We start from the raw sequence: 20,882 nt of genomic DNA, 5'->3' as shown, positions 1-20,882 counted from the left end.
GACTCTGCTGACGGTTGGTACTTTCTGACAGGACTTCAAAGGACATTATTCTGAAGAGAGAAGCAAGACAGGAATCCAGCCTGCTCCCGTGAATGTAAACCAGCAAGACATGTGAAGCTGAAAACAAAAAGGGACGACCTGAAGGTTGCCACATGGTCCGACTTCCATTTGACGCCTGCGGCCATCAAACAGCATCCACCTTTAATATTTCACAGCCCCTCGTATGTTCAGGCGGTCTCCTCCCCTACAGCTACTCCCATTGTGGCTTATTTATTCATGAGCTCCCCATGCGGTGCCAACTAATAGCCCCAACTTGGCCCTCGGTGCGGCCCCAGATAGCAGCAAGTGGGTCCTGTCACCCTGAGCGGAGCCACAACGTCAGCTCTTCAGCCAGACAAGAGACACATGAGTGTGTGATTTAGGATATTACTCAGCTCTCTGAAACCGGCACCGTACTGTATATAGCTGCTAGCAGAAAACAAGTACAGATTCCGAGCGGTCCCGCAGAGATTTAGTGGTGATGACGAATAAAGCTGATTAATTAGCAGGCTATTTGAATGAGATCTCAGCACTCTGGCTCCCCAGCTGATTGACTGTCTTCATCTCTTCTGTGGAGAGCAGAGAGGCTTAAACAAATGCGGTGGCCTCTTACATGCATGCAGAGAAATGCTGTTTGTGCTCGTACAAGACGGCTTTCTTGTAAATGATTAGTCAGTTAATGAAGTGGCTTGACAGAATAATAATCAGCAACTATTTCAATCATTTTCTAAAGCAAAATTTCTCAAAAGTTCCAGCTAGGGCTGCACACTCAGTTGCAATATTATCAAAAACACAATATGGCCAAGTGCTATACTGAAATTGCAGACCCAGAACCAAATCAAAGTTTTGTGTGTGTGAGAAAACAGCATTATAATGGAATACTGTAGTGCTGCTTAAATGCCCTGGCCTGAAAGTCTTCTTCTTCAGATGAAAGAAAACATGTTTGTTTGGTGCAGACTCCAACAAATCTCACATCATCACGATTTTAACAGTTTTTTTTTCCAGTATAAATGAAAACTGTGATGATAAAATAATCCCATGAGTCATATCACATATTGCAATCGCAATTTCAGTCAAAATGCAGACCTAGTTCCAGCTTCTCATTTATGAGGGTGTGCTGCTTTCTTTTTTTCATGGGACAGTTAAAGGTACAATGCGGCTCTTTGTTGATGGTAAATGTAGTCAACTGAAGCAATAAATTTTTCAGTGTGTGTTATAGTGACTGAGAAAACAAAGTGCTTCTGCTGCAAAATCTGCAAGATTTTTAGTATCCACTTCTGATTATCCAGGGAACATGAGATGAGCACGAACAGAGTGAGGTTTGCCTGGGCGATATCACAGCAATGGATAATTATTGATCATGTAGAGCGTGGCCAGGCTACATGTTGTTAGGGGATAAAATAAGTTTGTTGTTTTACTGTTCTTGGTCAGGAAGGTAGTCCTGCACAGTTTGCACACATTGGTGTTCTGATAGTTGTCCATCCGTCCGTCTGTCGATCCATTTTCTGCGTCTTATTCAAGGTTGGGTTGCAGTGACAACAGGCTGAACATGACGCCCCTCTCTGTCCAGCCCCTCCACCTCAGCTGGCAGTTCTACTCTGAGCTCTCTCTGGATCTCTGAGCCCCTCGGACCTTTGGGAGTTGTCCAACTTAAAGCAAACCAGCAAACTGACCTGTTTTTTTTTTTTTTTTATCTGCACAAATTATTTTGTGAGCTGTTTCTGTTGATGGCAACCAAACAACACACCTGCTGAATGATTGGTGTGTTTGTTATGTGCTTTCATGCCGATTTGCATTTAATGCATTCAAGCAAGACTATCCAACAATTTACTGAAATGTTTTTTATGGCTATAGATGACATGTCTATCGCCAGTAGATATTGCTATGGTAGTGATAACACAACACCATGGGCGTGGGAGTCACAAGCTCGCCCACGGTGCATCCTGGTACATGTAGGCACTGCTGCACAGCTCTGTGAGCAGGAACAATCAGGTTTCTTTGTCAGTACAACACACACTGAGGAATTTATTGCTTCAATTGACTACAGTCTTACAATCATATAATTTCATTTAGCAGACGCTTTTATCCAAAGCATCTGAGAGCTGATACAACACAAGGAAAGGATCTAGTCAGGAGAGAACAACATGAGTCAGTGCCACGAAGCAAATGAAGCAATGCTCAAGTCTGACAGGACGTAGGTGCCTACAGGCAGTGCCAGTGGCAGTTTGCATGGAGTGTATGAGATACATTGGATTTTTTATTTTATATATTATATATATATATCATGAGCAGTCAATCAAGTGCATAGGTGTACACGAAGGAGCTGGGTCTTAAAGACTGAGAGCGACTCTGCTGATCAAACATGGTTTGGTAGCTCATTCCACCATCGGGGAGCCACAAACTGGCTCGTGACATTGGGCTCTGTTGTGGTGGTTGAATCAAGTTACATACACCATCAACACTGATTAGACCTTCACATGAAATGTGCAGTTTTCCCATTTTGGAAAAATATCCTGGATACGAGCGCCACCGTCTTGCACTTGTGATGCCATTTTGAGCCAGATTCTGCGCTGTAGTGATCAGGGTTTGAGCGGACTCTTGCAAGCAGAGGTCTGCTGATAATCATGACATAAAACCCTGTTTTATAGCATCAAATAACAGGACAAGTAATAAATCAAAAAATAATTCTTGCAATTAAATGTGCAATATTTGACTAATTTTATTGTCACACATTGCATCAGCTCTTGCAGACCCTCTACCAACTTACTTATACCAGTGTTTTGTGCAGCTGAATCTCAAAACACATGACTTTAATGTGGGAGGCAAATAGTCAGTTGATTGTAAAATTTAACCAAACTGTGAGACAGAAATGTTTCTCAGCAACCCTAACCAGAAGTTGTTATTTATTATTAACAATATGACCAGCATCAAGGAAAAGCAAAAAGTGACACTGTCACAGTGAAGCCGCAGGTCTATTACACACTTTGACATGACACTGGGTTGCTTCATATGATGTATTCACACTTGAACTTCATTTGCATCTGAGAAGATGATTAATATGCTTTGTGGCTGACATGCAATGATTTCTAGAGTGACATAATAAGAGTCGTAGCTTGTTGCTTTGTGTGACATTCATCAGCTGTCAAGATTTGACAGGTCGTTGTAAACAACCAAACATCTGTTTGATCGATGGGTAAGCAAATGAGCAATCCTCTGGCCCAAAGGGACATCAGCAACCTTGTAAAAACATTTGTATACAAATTGATATTGCATGTGACCTTTGCAGTCCACAAAGGGAAACAAGAACAGAAGCTTCAAGGCAGCAGACAAAGAGGAATCTTACTCATGCTCATTATAATTGTTCTGATTTGACAGATTAAATTGATCTTAAGAGTCTGGAAAGCACGATTTTGACTGGAAAAATAGTCTGCGTGTTTTGAGGCAATGTTTGGTAGCCTGAGATAAACACCATTTTGAACCACAGGGAAATAGGCTACGAGGTCACTCTTACCCCTCAGGAAGAGCTCACACGCTCATTTCTTTTTTGTTTCTTTATGTAGTTTTGTACACCCACTCACATCTTCACTATAATCCACTCTTGTCTATATATAGGATGCCCTCTGGGCTTTTGTTTTATTGCTTTTCCCCAACATGTCTCTAAATCCTCTTCCTGTACTACAGTAGTTTCTTTTGATGCTCTGAAATCAGAGAGGCAGAATTGGACAGATGTCTTTGGGCTTATTGTTGGTGTGCAAGGTTTTTGATTTCTTGTAAGTATGAATGTCTCGGCCACTGTTGTGCAGGTGGAATGTTTTGGCCTTGGTTTACATCTCAAGATGGGTTAAAGAAACGTTGTAGTCTCAGAGTAGGATGTCTGAAACTAGAAGGCCACTTGTTTATGATAACATGTCTCCAGGAATGAAAAAGTTGGTCGGTCAGTTGGTCCACCAGATTGAAATATTTAAACAAGTACTGAACGTATTACATGGAATTTTGTACATATATCCATGGTGTCCAGAAGATGAATCCTAATGGCTTTGGTGATCCTTTGACCTTTCCTTTAGTTTTCCTTAAAGTTTTGACTTGTTGTGAAATATCTCAACATCCACTAGATGCCTTAAACCTCCGTCCATCTGGTGTGTCAGGTTAGTTTACTGCCGTAATAAGTATTTTTTATTGGACACAGTTGAAGCATACTGTCATAAGTGCTGCATAGCTCCTTTAAGGAATAGGACAGTGTGTAAGTGTGTGTGGCGTACAAGTGAAAGAGAGCGAGTGGCAGACTGCCTGTGTAACAGCAGTGCAGCAACTTAAACTTAGCAGTAAGTCTGACAGTAAATGTACAGTGCAGGTTATTGTGTGTCAGTTAATAAACACAGCAGCCTCTCAAGACCAAGAAAAATACTGTCTGTAATTTCCCAACTGCTGGAAAAGTAACCAGGTTAGCCCTGAGGCTGAGCAGGAAAGGCTAATGTTAAGACTGTGCTAATGCTAGCATTGTATCTTTACCTATATGTCGGCTCTGGTAAGATTGTAACCCTTTTAGAAGCTTTGTAATCCACTAATCTGTAGTTTTTATAATTTTTTCTGTGTTGAAAACAGTTGTTGCTGTTAGCATGTTGTCCCAACCCAAGATGCAGTGGGTTGAGTCTGCCGACCAATCAGAGGCTGCATTTCTTACTTGCCAACCAATCAGAGGATGTGTTCCACAAACCAATGGGTGATAATGACATTATCATCAGCCTCAGCTTTAGTTTGTCACAAGTGCTTACCAGCAAATGTTGACCATGGTAGCATGTTAGCATGTTAGCATCATAATTGTAAACATGTTATATGTTAGCAGTTAACTCAGATCACCACTGTATAAGGTCAGTTTCACAGACTACCAGCATGATTGTTGGTGTTCCGGTTGGCATGTTGGGTGTAGATGTGATGGTTGAGTTTGAGGTGAACAGAAGGGGAGATTCTGGGACACCAAATGTGCTGGTGTTCTTTTTGGAGGTGTCCTGGGCCTAATTTTGCAAATTTTTCCGTGATGAGAAGCCCAGTGACGCTGTTGCACACCCCACCCTTTTACTCTGAAACTCAAACCAGGTTCCTCCACCGGCGCTCACCCTAGTTTAATCGCACAAGGGATGGTTACATCAGAATGTGCGTAGAAGACACGGCTTCATTCTCCTTCGCTCAAGTTCCCCTGGGTTCCTGCAGTTTAGATTAACATTTATGTCATGTATAGTTCCCGTGTGGACGCCTTACTGCTGGAGGATGATTATTGCATGTGCACTATTGACCAGAAGGTCAAGGTTTACACACATTATTAGCCTTCATCCATCTGTGTCTACAACGTCACAGGGAATTGGGGTGTTGGATGTGTATGCAAGCCCTTGCACAGATACACAAACAAGATGTACAGGAGATTTGTGGTGTCCATTTGTGCGCATCAGAGTGCCATTTTGTGTGTCGATGTCAAACAAGGAGGGAGGGAAATTGGCCGTTCCAGTTTAGTGGCAGGAAAGTGGGGCGATCTGTTCTTTGGAAGTTTCCCAGTGAAATTTCCTGGGGACCAAGACACTGAAAATATCTATCTATATACAAGCTATGTCCTACATAAAAGAGACGGTGAACCAGAGAGAGAGAGAGAGAAAGAGGAGGAGAGCACGCACATGAAGATACATGTGTGTTTGGGAGAGATAAAAAGAGACAGGGAGGGAGGTTAAATGTCACTGTGCTGGTGGGATATCAGTCTTCTGATGGCATCACACAGACCTCTGACAGATTGAAGCTTAGTGGAACCAGGTCAAGACTCCTCGCAAGTCACCCAGCAAAGTTACCTCATTTCCCCTCTCACTTCTGTCACATGAAAACTCCTCAAGTAGAAGTAGAAATGCTGCCTCATAACCCCATTCTCCTCTGCTCGTCGTCTCCTGCCGCCCATGGCGGGCTCGAGAGCAGCGCCAGTGCGTGATCGTGCGTGTGAAACAGGATTTATGTGGCTTAAATTTACACCTGGCGACTGTGTCTTGAGTTAACAGAGATCAGATCCATCCTTCCCTTTGCCAAAATACAGATTTGCTGAACATGCCACTTCCTCCTGCGAGGTTTGGGTCTTTAAAAGCAGATGTTAAATTGCTCATCTCACTCGTTCCCCAGCCATGAATATCTTAACATTTACTTTCTGACAAATGTCTTTCCACCCAAGCCGCCTGCCACCTGTTTCATTTGTTGATTTTACTTGGTTATATTGAATAAATTTACAACTTTTTACTTTCTTACGATGCAAAAATGCACAATACATGTTACAGGAAAATATTTACTGCAGTTAATCATAAAATGACCATCATATTCCATCAGTTTAAGGAAACATTCAAAGTTGAAATACTCGCTTCTCTGACAGCAACACTACAGCTGTGGTGTCGTTCTTCAAAATGTCTGTTTTATTTTGCTGTTTAACATTAATTAGAGTTGAAATTAATGCCAAATGTTTGCCAAATGAGTTAGTGTCTGTTTATGAGTGGTAGGAAATAATTTATAATCTTGTAGAACGCGCAGATGTTCATAATGGTTAAATTAAGCAATTTGTTAATGGAGTCTGGCAGGTAGACGGTGAACACAAAGTCCAGAGTGTGTATTTTCAGAGCAGTGGGCTTTTGTTTCCGGGATAACCGGCTTAACTTTGCATTGACAGACAATTTACATTGTAGGACTGGTTGCTGCTTGTTATTGTTAAAGTATAATGCTGCACTTGTCCTGTGCTCCTGCAGTGTGCAGTGAGCTTCCTCGAGTCTGCGGAGGAGTGGGCGGGGAGTAACAACTCGCTTCAACCGTAGACTGTATTTTAAATAGGGATTCAACCTTTTTAAAATACAGTCTGTGTCTCCAACTCACTATATGGACTGCTGTACTCATTTTTGGAGGCGCAGTTACTGCATATTCCTCCTTTAAAAAGGAAGAGAAAATATCCGTAAACACTTTAGTACTTCCAGAAACAGAGTCTTAATTTGACTCATATTCCACAAACTGACCAAATGTAAATGAAGTGATGTCAGTCTGCAGTATTTTCAGCTCAGAATCATCGTCATATTGGTGATTATGTAAAGTCTGTTTAAAAAAAAAAAAAATCACACTTTGCACAGTCTATGTTTAAGACTGTTAATTTAGAACCAGTATTTAGTGATCACTGGTTCAGGTGTCTCCAGGGACACACATAAAACAGCTCCACGAGAATCATTTGTTTATAGATTTTTACAGACTGCCGACAGAGCAACAATGAGTGACCCATAATGTTGTTCCACCTGCTGTAAAAGGCTACCAGCAGGTGATTCAAATTCAGAAATAACATGCCTGTATGCACACCGCAGCTGCATATAAACACATCATAAAAAAGCAAGAATGACACAGGCTGTGAGTGTGTAACGCACTGCTGTGTCTTAAATCTGAGGCTCGACAACATACACTATTGAGAGCGACACTGCCGACGGAGCAGATAAATATAAAAACTGTCAGATGATTGTAAGTGTACAAATGAATCTACAGCAAATGTTCCAAGGCAGGAGCACACAATCAAACATAACTCTCCAAGTAAAATAAATACTTTCCATCTCCTAACTCATTCTTGACATAGCTTAGCATGCATGTTAGGCTCAGAAGATCAGGCCTGTCAATAATGAATAATAACTCAACAATAATTAACAGTAATAACTTAATTAAGTGACTGCATAGGAATATTTTGATATTTTATGAGCTAAATGAGCTTATTCAGTTTCTTGCCAAGACTTAGATGAGAAGATTAGAGGTTGCCTCTATTAGAGTAGTGTTGTCATGATACTGGAATTTCTAATTTTTGATACAGTACTATTTTGGGAAAATTAGGAAAAATTGACTCAAGGTGGAGGGCATAAAATTTCAGATTTTTCTTAAGAGATAAATATAACAAGGCATGGATATAGAAAATGAGACAAGTGACAAGAAGACGACAGCACTGTGAGGGAGAGGAGACAGGACTATGTGGGCACTGCAGCAGTGTGTGTCAACTCGAAGAAAAAGTGAGAAAGTGCAGCTGGTATCAGAGTATTGATAATGTGAAAAATGAATATTGAAAGCATTTCACATATTCATCGATGTATTGATATTTTTGACAGCACTGATCTCTGTAAAGCAAGCAAATGAATATGCAGAATCTGCAGGCTGCAGACAAGAATTTGGTATCGAAAGCGTTCTGGTTTCTTTTTCTACTCAGTTTGTAGGACTGAGAACAGTAGAGAACAAAAGAGTGAGAACACATTAGCCAAGAAGCCAAGAACTTTAACTAAATTTATATGCAGATACCTGTTTATATGAATTAGCCTGCAGCTCCGATCTCACGTTTCAAACAGTGAGCGGCTTATGGAAAAGTTAGTCTTGGCCCGGATGTCCAGGCTTCACTTGAAGCTCTGAAACATTGGCTGTTAACCCCAGAGGCTAAATCGTTTTCAGATGATAACAGATGGTTTACAACAATTGGTCCAAAGGTAACTATCTGCTCACCAGCAGCTCCATGTCAAGACGAACAAAAGAGTAAAAATCAGTATTAATAATGATAATACCACTACTCATGCCGCCGCTACCACTATAAATAATAAGTTAATAATAAAGTTGTACATGTTCCTGTGTTGTTGGGTCCATGAAGCATGTGTCCTACAGCCTCCTTCTCTGGCAGAGTGGGTTGAGAGCGTGGACGTTATCCTGCAACACAGAGCGCTGGCACTCGGACAAATTGCCTCACAGCCCACCGCTTGATTCCCCCTTGATTCCAATCTTTGTGCTCAGCTAAAATAACCTGCTGCTGGTGGTCGCTTCAGACGTTAGAGCAGCATCAGTCGTCTCATCTGCTGTAGGTCTTAGCAAGGAAGCGAGTGAGTGTAGTTACCAAAATGTGAAACATAATAAATCAGGGAATTTGTATGTTGGATTGCACACTGAGATGATACACGGAGCCTTCCTAGAACAAAATGCAGACATTTGTGTCCCTCATATATAATGTACATGAGAGTTATGATGTATAATCTACTGCAGATTGCAGCAATTTCTTGTCCATTACCTTTCTTAGAAGGTATTACAGGATATAATGACAGGGTTATGCAGGGCTCAACAGTAAGGATTGCCTGGTTGCCCGGGGCAAGTAAAATGTCACTTCTAACAACTCATTTGCTCCATTGGGCAAGTCGTAAAAAAGAATTAAACCCATAGTTTTTGCCAAGTTTGATACAAAGACAAAGATGGTGGTCAGCAGGGCAGTGAGCACTTTGTATAGGGGCAAGTAAAATTGTACTTTGGGCAAGTATATTTCTGACCTACAACCGAAAGAACCCTGCAGTTCCTTCCACATGTCCTCAATATAAAAAAAATGGTGGATTGGGGATCTTAGAACCCGATACCTCACAGAGAACAGAACATATCCCACTTCATTAAGGTTGTTTTTTTCATGCAGCACCAAAAATCGTGTGTGTGGTTACATAATCATGCATGCACAGCATGGCTGTTGAATATTCATTTGTGTATTTTTAATTTTAGAAGTGATAAAGTACCAAATTTGATTCTCCAAAATAAATTCTCTCCATCTCTGTGATCGTGTCGTGGTTTGGTGTATTTTCCAAAAATCATACCACGCATCTTTTCTGAGATCTTTTCGTTCGGTTCTCATTCCCGTTGCCTAAATTGTGTACTTTGATGCAGAAATTTTGAGCTACATAATTGACATTTTATCAGTAAATCAGTCCACTCATTTATGTTGCATGAAAATCGTCCTTTGAATTCAGAAGTTCGATCTAAGGCGGCACAATTAAGCACAATCACAATAAAAACGCAATGCGCCTGAGTGCAATATCCAAATTGCAAAGCCAGAACCAAATTTTTTGTAAAAGGAAAAATGGACGAGAAAACAGCATTGTAATGAGGTTCTGTAGTGATGCAGAGATGAAAAAAAATCAAAAAATCTTGTTCTCCAGATGAAAGAAAACATGTTTGTTTGGTTTAGACCTCAATAAATATCACATCATCACAATTTTAATATTTTTCTTTTCAGCAAATATGAAAATTGAAATCCCAAACAGATAATTTCCACTAATCATATCGCATACTGCAAATGCAAGTTCAGTCAAAATAATCTCAATATGAGCCCTAGCGCCATCCCACGTTTGTCTTTAGGAAGCTGAAGTGTTTTATAACATGAGATAAATCTTGATATTAGCTCCTCTCGTTCTTTCATGTGAAGGCTGTTTCTCACACCATAAGTTAACTGAAGTTCTAGAGAATCTTGACCGACTGTTATTCTCCTAAAAGCAAAATTAGTGGCTACAAAAGAGCAACACTTCTTCACAAAGCAAAAAAATGTGCAGAATATCACATATTAACAAGAAGTAACAGTGTGAGTATCTCCAATATTGTGTAAAAAGTCTCACGCTGGTACATTTTTAATCTCAAAATGGATGGACTTGAGCTGGCTCACTCCTCATACGCGGTGTTCTTACTTCCCAGGTGGAGATAACATCTCAGATTGCTCAACAAGGTGAGGGTTAGTGGGGTTAATATAGTTTTAAGTTTCCCGAGCTGACTGAAAGTGTTAATGATGTGACCTGAAACTGAAACAGCTCTCCCAGGAGAACATCGAGAGATAAAGATTTATGACGGCGAGATATGAAGCGGAGGAGATGATTATCACTTGTTGGCATTAGGCAATATCTAATCTCTCCATCGCCCTCTTCATCTTCACTCTGTTAGACGCACACACACACACACACTCAGGCTCACACACACAGAGCATTCATTATGAAGGTCTTTTATGTGTGAGTCATGACTTTCCTCTTGGGAACTGATTATCACTTTCGCTCATAATTTTCGCTCTGTCCTGACCTGTTCCAGCTTAATTGACGGTGAGTGATTCTCTCAAAAGTTTGGTTTCAGCCTTTTAACTCCACGTCCATTTTCTCTGCTGCATCCTTCGATATCGTACCGATATCTGGCTGATAGCAACCTTGAAAAATACAGTGAATAGATAACTAAGAATGCGTGACAAACAGGTCCGTCACGCCAGACACTTTCAGAGGGCTGATGAGCACAGTGAGCCGTGGGTGGATTTTACGCGGCGGTCTGTAAAACCTGAAGTGAAACTTACCTCTGCCTGCTTTAAGGAGCTCCTCACCGTGTAATAAATTTTCATTATGGCTTTCAGTGGAGCGTTTTAGCATCCTGTGAGGGTCTAAATGATGTTTTTTGAGCATTTTCCAACACAGCAAAAATGAAATTCTACAAAAAAGAGGGACTCCTTTCAATTTTTTGGCATGAAAATGTGGAAGAAGGCCAAATCCAAATACAATACGAATCAGTACTAGATCTTGCTTTTTGGCAATCTCATCCAAAAACTGTTGGCGTTTGGTGGTATGATGATTCGACCCCATCCTCATCCTCATCCTCTGCCTTCTGCTCCTCTCTGCTCTCAGCCATCTAGCCCTGTTGAGTTCACACCTCTGATTTCACAGCCACCTCTCACATTCAACTCCCTTCCTCACTGTTCTCCTCCACTGTGCTTTTGTTTCCCTGTTCCATCACAATACCTCTGCTGTTTTTTTCTCTTTCCTTCCTGCCTCTAGTTTTTCTCACTCTTGCTGCCGTGTCATTTTCTTGTCTCTCTGGCACTTGTTCGTTTGAGATGTGCTCCCCTCTGTCCTGAACTAACCCCGCCATATTTTTCAGTGTATGTACATTGCAGTTACAGAATAAAACAGATAAGTCTATAAAAATGCACAGGGAGAACATTTCAATGAGGAATTAAGGAGAATCGTGAATATATTTTTGTATTCTTTTGTAGGCATTTATTCCTCATGACAACATGCGCTGGTGGTTAATTGATGAGTGAGGGTGAAACGAGCAGTTAGTAAACTTGCTGTAAACTTTACAGACCCAGTCTCAAACTCATTGCAAACCACAAAACTAACTGTGTTGGAGGCAGAGAGGAGTGATAGAAACAGAGTGCAGGTGATGCGCTGCAGCAGCTGCTTTACCAGAGCGCGCCAGCAGTGCATGCAGGACAGGTGATGCTTGCTTGTTTGCTTGTGCTTGTTTTTGCCTCTGACAGGCTCCGATTGTTCTTCTAAGTGTCTGATAACATAATAGAAAGGATTGCTACGGTGAGAAACCTTTTTTTTAAAGAGAAGGATAACTTTTTTAGTCAGAAACAGCTGTTTTATTGCTTTCACCTAACCCACTGGACTAAATTTGCAAAAACCTCATCATCGCCAGCTTCATTCAGACTCGGCAGACAAAAACATTTTGGTTCGTCTTTCAAACAATCACCAACTCTGGGTTGGTTGAAATAACCCTTAACTCACAGTGAAGAGAAGATCCACAGTGCACAAATTTTATGATTGAATTATAGGAGGATGCACAATTCTACTTTATGATTGTGTAAAGATCTGATGTTTTCACATAACAGATGATGAAGAAAGGCATTAAAATGTGAGTCTTACTGTTAAAACACTCATTTTGGTTAATGTAGGAATTTGCATCCTTTACCTCCACCATGACGTTAACATTTGTATTTCAGATTCATAATAATATCATTTTGGATTGCCCTGAAATATGATGCAGTTATGACATGGTTGGCGGTTCGATCCCCACCTCCTCCTGCTCACATGTCACAGTGTACTTGGACAAGATGACACTGAACCCCATGTTGCTCCTCAGTCACCAGGGGTACACATGCCGTTGCATTCCTAATTGCTGGTCCCAAACCCAGATAAAATGGGGAGGGTTGTGTCAACGAGGGCGACCGACTTAAAAAGCCTTTAACAAATCAAATCTGTGGATCAAGATTCAAGGCTCAAGGTTGTCTTGATCATCCCTGAGGGGCAATTTATTGTGCAGCCAGCAGCACTAACCAAATAGCAATCAGCAGATAATGAATACCATATAAACAATAAATACGTTATACAGTCACACTGAGGTATTTAAAAGGCCGACGACAGCGGGGACAAATTAGTTTTTAAATCTATTGGTCCTGCATCTTGGCAAAACGTATCTGTGGCCAGACGGAAGCAACATGAACTCCTTTGCCGGGGTGATCAGCCAGGACCGTCTGGGCTTTCTTCAGGCACCAAACCACGTGCACGTGAGGAAGGTCATTCAAGGCCTTACCTGTGATTTTGCTGCACACTCTGACAATACGCCAGTGCCTGTTTTTGTTTTTATCAACTTATAAAAAGTATATGATGAGCTTTTTTACACACCCATGCTGGGTGGGGTGTGGTCTGGTTTTCTAGCGAGACACTGGTGATCCCTGATGGGAAGATGTCAGAAGAATTGGCTGAATTCTGTACTTCCTTTAGTGTGTAATCACCTGGAAGTAAGAATAGTTGTGTTTTCCTTCCTTTAGAAAGAGCCCTTTATATCTACAGAGCGTGTGGGTCGTCCGCCATGTTGCACCACCACATTTCTACGGTAATCCTGGCTTTAGAGACGGCCTTTCGTGTTCTCCTGGAAGTAAAAGGTTTGCAATGTGCAAGCTTACCCCTAGACGCCACTAAATCCTACACACTGGTCCTTTAACCTTTCCTGTAGTGCCAGCATCAGGTCAGTTTTTTAATTTACCCAATACTTTGGTTTCTTAACAAATACCTGCAAAAGTAGGGGTGTCACAATTCCCCAACTCCATTACATCTTTCAATTTAAATGTTTTTTTTGTTTTTTTTTTAACAGTTTAGACATTATTAGACCATCGAGTCTTGATTTGCAAAGATCAGATCAGTTTTTTTTACATCTTGCATGCATCATATACAACCATACCAAATATAAATATGGCTGGAAAGCTGCGCTGTGTTGTCTTTGAAGTCTTTTTGTCTTCAGACACATGCTGGACATTGCAAGTAGGCTTGGATTTGGAGAATTGTGACACCCTGTAGCTTTTAGTGTGCTTCCTCTCACCTTTTTTAAATCCCTCATATTTGTATTACCTTCCTTTCTTTTTTCCTTCTTCTTCTTCTCTGTTGCTGCTGTCCTCTCTGTCTCTCTAATTGTACCCCACTTACCTCACTGTTTCCCCCCTTCATCCTCTTCCCTCTCATTCCTCTCCAGCTTCCCGTATCTTTGATTACTCAGCACTATGCAAAAATATGGATTGTTCACTTCCATTTATTATCATATCTTCTTTAGGTACCTCTCTCCCTGGTCGGTCAGCTCTCTGACAAGACTGTACCAACCTCGCTACTTTCTCCCTCTTGTCTCTTTTATTCATCAATTCCCTTCGACACTTTGGTTTCCAGCCCTCTTCTCCTCCCCTCTCATATTCTCTCTCTCTCTCTTTCTGTTTAGTCTCACAAACTTGCTTTAATTCTGTCATTTTTCATCCATTCCTCCTTCACTCCTCTAAATAATCAGAAAAAGCTTCATGTAAGGGGCCTCATTAATTTTCATTTACATTTAAGTGAGGCTTTTCAACATTAATGAAGCTTTAAAAATGCAATTTGTTTGGCTATAGCAACTTTATAGTAAGAGCCAGCCCAGTTAATGCTCATTCATGTTTACATTCACTAAAGTACTGTAATTAAGTATATTTTTATGCAACTTTATACTTGACATACTGCACTATTTGCTCCACTACATTAAATTTTATGGCTCTTACTATTTACTACTGCAGACCGAAGGATTTCACATGCAAAACATAGGCTGAGGTTGAAGACTAAGATGTTGTTGTAGTTTAAATAACCCAAAAGTGCATGAGGTGGTAAGAGTAGCTAATAATTAGCACGCCACATCTCAGGGTGCTTTCATATAGAGCAGAGGGGGTTTCCATCAATGTGGATAAAGAAAAAGTCTGATTTATTTTGTTAAGTCTGGCTAATTTAAGTGAGAGATCTTATAGACTTATTGACTTATAGGAATCGCTGCTCCGTGACATTTGTCTGTGTGGGAACTACTTTCTTTCTTGTAGAAACAAAGTAGTTCATGTAGATTCTACTGCAGAACGAAAGTAGTTCCTACATTAAACTGCTTACAACAAGGTCTGTGAATTATCTTGAATAACTGGGTCATGATTTTTTGAAAGAAACACTGGTTTTTAATTTTTCAGATTCTTTCTTTGGTGCTTTGAGCACCACAAGCCGAGTTTCCTTTCATCCCATCATATTGGAGAAAAGGCAGACATCTCTGCAGTCGATTTCTCCAAAACTCTGCAACTCACACCAAACAAAAAGCTAGATGAATAAATAGCACTAAGACGGAAAATAAGTATTTTTTGGTTTGAACTGTCTCTTTAAACTGTGAATGTTTTTTTGAAGTTATTCATTAATCCAGTCATTTTGTTCAGGCCGTCATTAACGGTTTCCCCCACCAGCTTTTTTTTTTTTTTTTTTTTTTAAGTTGTGAGCCAGTGACAGCATTTTTGACAAGATTCACTGATTTTTCGACACCCACAGAATATTCAGTTCTATGAATATGTTAACATGGAATATATCAAAAGAAAGAAGAGATCTGATAGTTTCAGACACAAAAACTGTTCACTCATTGTTTTATAAGAACTTGAATCTTAGTTGGTTGCATCGGAAAAATCCACTTTTCAGACAAAAAAACAGTGAAAACTCCAAAATTTTTAAGCAGAATATCGACTTCATTAGGCATGTATGCCCCCCCCCCCACACACACAGAAACACTCTGTCCGAGAAGCCCGGGGGCTCGAGCGCCGTCTGGCCTGGCTGTGGCGTGACTCCCAGGGGCTGCTGTGCCCGGCCTCTGAGGTCATGATGCTCTCTGACCTGCAGATCTGCAGCTGAGTGTCGATGTTTTCATGCTACAAAACACCATCTTCTTCTTCTCCTTCTGCTGTTCAATTTCAATGGTTCCCTTCTTCTTCAAGTGATGATTTTTTGGGGTTTTTTTTGTTTACTTTGTATCCATCTTTTTCAGTCATTTTGTTAATTGCAGCAGCTTTGACCTTTTTTCTAATGAAACCTTTATATTCTCCATGTAGTCGGGCCTGCAGGCTGCTGTTTTCCCTTTTTGTGATACAGCATCCTCTTTTCAACAACCACCTGTTCTGGGCTGCTCATGTTCTCCGTGCACGCTCACAACGCAAGCTTGTTTAAGCCTGGCTTGAGTTAGCATTGACCAGACCAGGCTTAATTCTCTTAGTGAATGCTGAAGTTAATTCAAGCCCGGCTTTTTCACTTAAACTCAGACTGAATTATCAGTAATACACCCCTTGTCTAGACCGCACTCTATATTAGGGTGCAACTAACTCTTATCTGTTGATAGTTTCCTTGAATAACTGATAAGTTTTGTCTTATAAAATGCCAGAAAATGGTGAAAAGTTTTCTTCAAGTGTCTTGTTTTGCCCACAACCGAAAGATATTCAGTTTATTGCCACAGAGGAGCAAAGAAAACAGAAAATATGAACATTTAAGAGGTTAGAATTTGAGAATTTGACTTTTTTTTCCTACTGATTAATCAAAACAATTGTTAATTGATTTAATACTTGACTAATAATTGATCAGTCATTGCAGCTAAAAGGCGACAGTTGCCTACAAAGTAATACTAATGATTAATTCATCGTTTGTCTGTGGTTGTCAAGTGTTATTAAGTCTGTATCCTCTGAGATTTCTTCTCTATCAGTGGGTGACACAATCTGGATGTCGTGTCTGTTTAATGTCCACAGTTTGCCGCACGCTCGTCTGCCGTCTCCATCTTCTTCATGACCGTGAACAGAAGTTTTTCTTGCTAATAGGCTTTCAAAAGTTGGAGGCGGAAATGCTGCCAGAGAGTCAGTGTTTGTCACAACCAGTTCAGCACAGAGTGTGTGTGTGTGTTTGTGTGTGTGTGTGTGAAGTGAGGAGAAATCGAAAAAGAGAGCGACACAAAGAATGACATATATTCTCTCAACAAGCCGTTTAGCTTCACATTCAGGCTTAAAATTGTGTTTCTGTTTGATCAGTGACGGATTGTGTCGAAGACCAGTTTTCTGTAAAGCAGTTTCATCTATTTCAGTTATTGCCGCCAAATGGCTCAAAGTATGTACATATTGCTCCACAGGCGTCAGATAAATGATACTTGACTCAAGAAAATTCCTGGAACAAGTTGCATTATAGCAAGTTGTAATAATCCCCCTTCATGTTTTTATTTTTCAACAAGAAGTTTTTAAGATTTAGTATCAGCCTGACTGACGTGTTGAGGTGAATATTCTTTACCGTATGAGAGGTTGTTGTTGTTGTTGTTGTTGTTCACCCTTTGAAGGAGTAGTACATATCGTATCATCATCACACACGCACACACGCACACACACACACACACACACACACACACACACACACACACACACACGCACACACACACACACACACACACACACACACACACCATTTACAATGTAAAAGTGTCCTCATACTTGATATTCATTTAAACTAAACAAATAACACTTTGATTTTTTTTCCAGACAAACTCATTTTTTAAGAAGTGTTGTTTTGTTTAACTTGGCTCGATTGCACTAACAAGGATTTTTAAAAAAAAAAAAACCTGATTAAACCATGGTTTAAATTTAAGTGATGTGGCACCAAACTTTTAAACTCGCTTTAACTTAAGAAGGATAAAATCTAAACCTCTTTTTATACCTCATAGATTTAATGTAATCCTGTTGCACCAAAACCTTAAGCTCCAACTTAAAATATGATCCAGCATTAACGTTAAAATTACACTTGAGGAGTTTTAACTGAAAATGGCTGCTTTTTTAAATGGTCTCTACACAGGTAGGCTAACTAGGCTAAACTTTTTACCAGGCTAGTAAACGGTATAATGTTCTTTCTTTTTTGAGCTTGCAAGCAGACTTCTTTTCTTTTTTTTTTTTTTTAGCTTGCTTTACATTTTACTTTTACTTTCTTACTCTTACTTTTACATGTAACATTTTTTGCCTTGTAGCTAGCTGGCAAACAATTTAATTTAATTTTTATTTTTTTATTTATTTTTTTTTTTGCTAGCAAATAGTGTAATAGTGTTTGTCAATGTTTAGCTAGCTCACAAATAACATTTTTTTTAAAGAATACAGTGCTGGAGAATCTTAACTGCCCCTTTTTACTGAAATTTATTTATTTATTTTTAAATATATTTATTTATTTGAATTTGGGTAAGCTAGCATCTCCATAAGTTAAACTCTATTGAATTTCAGTATACAGCACTAAACTTGGATTTACTAAACTGAGATTAATTTTCACATGTGCAACAAAGCTCTGCTTTATTTTAAATCTGTATTTAGTCATTTTAAACCTAGTTTTGCTAAGCTCTGGTCTGAACTAATCTTAGATTAAGTAAATCCTTGTTGGTTCGACCCAGTGTTTGTCTGTGAACTCTTTCAGATCAGATGTTTGTGTGGTGTTTCCTCAGCTCTCTCTGCCGCCCGGTCAGTCCTCGGCGCCGTCTCTCTCGCTGTTTGTTATTCTGCTGTTTGGTTCCGCGTGGAGCTGTCCAGAATGTAGTGGTGCTGAAAATCCTGAAACAGCGCGCAGAGCCGACCAGGAGCCACCAGGGACAGATCTGTTATCTTGCTCAGCTTGTACTTGAATACAGCGCTGCATCCCTGATGCTCTGAAGTGGCTTCTCGGCGCTCTCAGGGGTGATGGCGAGAGCCAGAGAGTGTATAGTTTATCATATGAAGAGCTGTCGTCCATTACGAGTGTGGCTGCTGTGTAGAAGCAGACTGATATATTAACAGTTCACTGAGGATGATGTTGGCTTTTTCACACATTTTGAAGGAACTGAATTAGTAAAAGCTGCCGTTTAATTTCATCTTGCCTTAAGTGTCTGCAATCACAAAATAAGTTCATAATATGAATTTCAATTGTACAATTAAATTGTTCAAGGATATTTAATGAATATCAGCTCTCGGCAGCTCCGGCGTAACCGAGCTCCTTTATTACAATCCACAGAATGAAAGTGCTGGACTTCAACAATAATGTAAACGTGATGTTTCTTTTGGTTGCATTGTTTTTTTAATTGCTTTACCAGTAGAAAAGTTTGTCCTGATAGAAGTGCGAGTAGAGAGGTTATGGAGTCTTTTAAACTTTATTAGTGAATTATTTATTAATATGAGTGATCTTAATCGATTGTCCCGAGACTCAGCTCTTTATTGTTGCTTGTACTGTGTAGCTAACTGTAAGTCAGCCGGGGTTCACTGTTGTTGTTGATGTATCCTATTTAGGCCTTTTATATTTGTTCATCATGTGTATCTGTCTTGCTGCAAAACCCAATTGAAGTAGGAACAAATGAAGTAGTAAACTGAAGTTGAATTTGCTTACGATTACATTGCAAACTTGATATTTTTGGCTGAAGACGTCACTGTGAGAGCTTTCAAAGTGGAAAATATTTTTCCAATGAATAGAAATTCTTGACCCATATGTTTTAATGTTTCTTGTGAAAAAAGTGTTATTTCTTGCCTGATGGTTGCACTAAACTACAATTTAAAAAAACTGAATAATCATCCAAAATGTCTTGACAACCTGCCCATAGTTGTGGGCGTATGAACTGCACAATTTAAAAGTCAAAAAAGTCATATTGAGGTTATTTTTGACTGCGTTAGAATTTACATGTTCACTGAAAAAATGGAATAAAATCATGATGATGTGCTGTTTTTCTCACACATTTGTCCTTTTACAAAAAAAAATTGTGATTTGTTCCCAGTTCTGTGATTTGGATATTGCTTGTGGCCATATTGCGATTTCAGTGCAATTGCGATTAACTGCGCAGCCCTGGTATGAACAGACAGATGGGCAGAGAGACTAGCTGATATCATTATCCTGCTAAAACAGCAAAAAATATCAATATCAACTGTTTTTCTGATGTCTTTTATATGTTTTTCTCAGATGTTTATAGAGGAATACTGCACTGTCAGATATTTCAAAGGGTTTTGATGATAACTTTCTGGCATCAGTGTTCATTTTCATGGACACCACCTCTGTTGTTCAGTTCACGTTGCATCTATTCACTAAATCACAGCGGAGCCACTGAACTGTAACTCTGTCGTCTGCTTCTCCTGAACTCCTTCCCTGATGTGTTGCTTCACGTCTGAACCGTCACTCACTGTAAAAACTGTCAGCGTCAAAGTTAAATACAGTAATTTATCTCCGTTTCAGAAGATACTGTGTGCATACAGTGTTTGAATTCAGCCAAAATGCCCATGATGCAGTGGAAACTACAATTACTCAAAAAACTCAAAATTTCAAGGCAGCGGACTGCAAGAGATTCTTCTTTCTTTTAGATAAACTTAAAGCTTTGAATTTTAGAAACTCAAAACATTCGTTTTGTTTTTTTTAATTGAATATATTTATTGAAATGAAAGTAAATGTTAAAATTGTAATATTTTCAATTAAAACTATTTAATTTTTAAGGCACTAAAAAAGACAACCCAGGTTTGCAGCTCACTCTGACCAGTGTTCTTTTTTTCAGGTTTATCTAAAGAATAAATGTAAATTATCATAACTAAAGATTATAAGTCAGCAAAACTTTTTAAAGTTTATTTCAAACCATAAGAAGTTGCAAATTATTGCAGTGTGTTGCCTTGAAGTTTTAAGTCCTTTCAACTATTTTTTTTACAGTGTGTGTTATGTAGTAAATAACTGTAGAAATGACAGAAATAGCAAACAGTGTGTGTCTTTTTCAGTGTTGTGTTGTAAATAGGTCCACAGTAACTGTTCTGTGTAGCAGTACCCTCTGTGTGTCACAGTCGATCTCTTCATATGAGCACATTCCAATGTAGTATGACATTACCTGTCATAGCAGTGTGGCTCAGACAGGAATAGTGGTGCTGTTTGTTTCAGGTGTCAGACACAGAGAGCTGG

At 39.7% G+C, this 20,882-nt stretch overlaps 1 protein-coding gene across 1 annotated transcript in view; it reads left to right on the top strand.

Annotated features, from left to right (window-relative positions):
* The window catches only part of shank1 (SH3 and multiple ankyrin repeat domains 1), a 115,764-nt gene that overhangs the window by 14,620 nt on the left and 80,262 nt on the right, over positions 1-20,882 (top strand). The gene's annotated exons all lie outside the window — the stretch shown is intronic.

Source organism: Lutjanus erythropterus, chromosome 19 (genome assembly GCF_056507025.1).
Source record: "Lutjanus erythropterus isolate fLutEry1 chromosome 19, fLutEry1.hap2, whole genome shotgun sequence".
NCBI lineage: Eukaryota > Metazoa > Chordata > Actinopteri > Lutjaniformes > Lutjanidae > Lutjanus > Lutjanus erythropterus.
This window is presented reverse-complemented; position numbering and strand designations above follow the sequence as displayed.